This window comes from Leuciscus leuciscus (genome assembly GCF_965113295.1).
Source record: "Leuciscus leuciscus genome assembly, chromosome: 14".
NCBI classification, from domain to species: domain Eukaryota; kingdom Metazoa; phylum Chordata; class Actinopteri; order Cypriniformes; family Leuciscidae; genus Leuciscus; species Leuciscus leuciscus.
The window spans coordinates 4,956,392-4,960,168 of NC_138738.1; positions in this window are offsets into that span (position 1 = coordinate 4,956,392).

The window sequence follows — 3,777 nt, forward strand, 5'->3', positions numbered from 1 at the left end:
TTATGGCTTGTAACCGACTGTGGACACCATACAGTATATTTACATATTTCTTAGTTCCTGTGTGGCCTGCAAACCTTTTAGCCCAAATGATGCGTCTCTGGGTGATTCAGGAGTTAAATACTGGAGAAAGAAATATATACTTGTATAGGTAATAACATAATATAGAATATATAAGGCTATTAACATGTTTCACCTCACTGAACTCATTGCATTATTGTGAACGTTTGAGTAATGGACTAATTCTGCAAAGAAAGTGCACACTTGAAACTTTTGTATTGACATTTGCTGTGCATGATTGGTCAATATTTTCCTTGCCTTGTTTCCAAAACTTGTCGCCAGTCTTTCCTTCATGCCAAATTGACATACTGACAACGCACACACACTTGACACACTTCGACTCTCGCTCACACACACCCCACACCCACGACGTGCCTAAGCGGGATGGTCGTTGCACATGAACTGGCACTCCTTATTTATAGCTCTCTTTCCCATGGTTTTTCTCACAGGAACGGGAGCAGAGCAGGAATCAAACGTTTCCTCTCCTGTCTTCATCAATCACTCCTTATTAATCCAAACATGCTGGAGAAGGCAGCCCTCGCTTCACTTGAGGAAAAAGGCCCGCTTTGTTTTCTGTTCTCATTGAGTCAAGCCGGGTTTGAAATGAACCCTCTCAAGGAATCAATGGGTTAAGACCATAGACTGTAAAAAAGATAAGCTATAACTGTATCTGTGAGAGAAATGTGCATCCAAGTGAGCGATTCATAGATAAAATTGTACACAAATGATCAGACTTACCATTTACAACAATGTGAGTTATAATTACCTTTAGATGTCATTTCATTCAAAGTTGAGAAGTGTATGAATTGTGTTTTGAGATGTATCATGGAAGCCAATTCTGAGTAAATAATAAAATGGGTAACTGTGAGATAAAGTTTAAAATAAGAAAAATAAAGTAAAAAATGTCACAATTATGAGAAATAAAACTGCAAATGTGAAATGTCACAATTTTGAGATATACAAATTCACATTTTGAGAGATATAAAGTCGCAATGTCAATAAGTAAAGATGCAGATGTGAGAAATAGTCGCAAATGTAAGATTAAATCGCTATTGTGAGATACAAAGTCTCTTTTAAGAAAGTTACATTGCGAGATATGAAGTCACATCTATGAGAAATCAAGTAATAGGTGCAAGAAATACAGCCATGAAATAGGAACAAAGATCCAAATGTAAGAAATTAAGTTGCAAATGTGAGAAAGATGCAATTATGAGAAATAGTCACAAACATGAGATTAAGTTGCAGAGATATAAAGTCACATTGAGAGATTTAAAGTCGCAAATGCGAGAAATACTCATTAATCAAACAAATACAGTCACAATTATGAGAAATAAAGTCACAATTGCAATGAATAAAGTAAAAAATGTGAGAAATAACAATCATGAGAAATAAAGACGCAAAAATAAGATCAAGTTGCAATTGTGAGATACAAAGTCATAATTATAAGGAATAGTTTCAAATGAAAGAAATTAAGTTGCAATTGTGAGAAAGACGCAATTATGAGAAATAAACTCTCAAACGTAAGATTAAGTTGCAGTTGTGAGATACAAAGTCACATTTTGAGAAAAAAGTCACATTGTGAGATATAAAGTCGCAATTAAGAGAAATAAAGGTTCAAATGTAAGAAGTGAAGTCGCAAACGTATGATTGTCACACCTTGATATATAATTTCACATTTTGAGATCGTCTCAATCAGTCTCAAAATTGTCACAATTACTTTTATATATACTACTACTGTATATATATATATTTACTCTGAAACATAAACGTGCTTCCATTGTTTGCTGACATGACCTTGAGTGAGTGAATGAAGCACTAATTCTTTCATTACAAACTGTATGTTGGTCATAAGTCGTAAAAATGACTTTTAGTCTGTGCATAACAGACAAAGAACCAAATATGTTGTACTTACACACATCATGTCCCGAATGAATTCACCCAACTGCTTGCTTGTTTTTCAGGGATGGGTGACATAGGGATGAACAACATTTAGGCAGTTCCTCAAGAGGCCAGCTATATTACTACCATGTCCACCTCACCTCCTCCACTGTTTCCTGAAGGCATAAAGGTGAAAGCAGTGAAAGCTAGACAAATATTTCACTGGTAATAACGGTGACATTCTCCTTCCTGAGTTTGGAGTGTAGAAACAGAGGGACTTGTGACATTTAAGTTAAAGCTCCACAGCTATGAGGAAGAACTTCTCATCTAGCATAAACAGTCATTCGGAAAGCTACGCAAAGACAACTCAAACATTACCTCATCGACTCCCTGCTGTGAAAACATCCCTAGTTCAAAGCGCCGGAGTGTTTTTGCTACTTTTAGGTGTGTGCCATACAGAGGGGGGGCTCTGTGTATTATTTTTCTAAATCGTTCATGCAGAAGGGGCATTACATATTTTTGTGATTTTTGGATGGAGCCAGGCAGGAAGTTGCTTCGATGCCCGGATAACTTTGAACAATTTGTGGACGCAGCAATGCGTAGTCTTGCTTATTTTGTGGCTCGGGAGCTGTGAAGCCAGGTACTTATTCAACATTAATCTTTAGTACAGACTACAGCCAGTCATTAGTCATGTCGACTGATGCGATTTCTCTGTTTAGCAGCCAGTCGCATGCCACTGTCTGACATCATCAAGCTGTTCACCTGTCGCTGCCAAAACACTAAACATCCCTTTGCAATGCAGTTGAGAATTAGAGAGGGCCCACAGCTTATGAAGAAAAAATCTTACCACAAAAAATACCATGGTATGATTTCCTTTTACTAACTTTTACTATCATCACTATGAAACCATTTCTTTTTTTTATAATAATAATAATATACAGTATTTATACAATAAACACAAAAAGTACCAAAATTACCATGGAACTACAATTTTGGGCAAGTACCATTGTAATATTTTAGTATTACTTTAACCCCCAGTTTCACAGACAAGGCTTAAGCTAGTCCCAGACTAAAATGCATGAGCTGTTTTAACTGAAAGCAACTTGCACTGATATATCTTAAAATATGTCAGTGCCATTGTTTTGTCATAATGCACACCAGTAATGTTTATAAGCCACGTTTATAAAAGCTACTCAAATGTCCAAATTGAACTAATCCTGGCTTAATCTAAGCCTTGTCTGTGAAATCGGGCATTAAGTAACTTTTTTTTATTTGTCTTAGAAAAAAAGAACATTACTGGTGTGCATCTGATCTTGAGATAAAACAATGGCACTGATAATTTTAAGATATGTCAATGCAAGTTGCTTTCAGTTAAAACATCTGAAAAAAGCATTTTAGTCTGGGACTAGCTTAAGCATGAGCCTTATCTGTGAAACAGTGCATCTTGGAGTAGGCTAGCATGTAAATACCATGAAATTATGTACCATGATTTTACCATCTGAAATTATTGTATTGTATTGTAAGTGTAGTTAGCTGGTCAACTCTAAAACATGATTAAAATATTGTTACCTGCTGTGACTTTTTATTCCAAGGTACGCCTGGTCAAGCAACAAAAGTGGTGGAAAGGGAAAACTAAATTGATTTATTGGATTCTTATGGGAAAGATCACATAAATTAATTGGTTTGCCAAAGAGGACACGGACAAAAAAATATGGCAAAGCTTACTTTGTGAGGCGTTACTGCCAACAAATTTACAATTACAAACCCTCACATGGTTCCTCACCCAGCGGAACTATATTCCAAAGCGCTGAAATCCACAGCTCTGATTTCCACACGGACCAC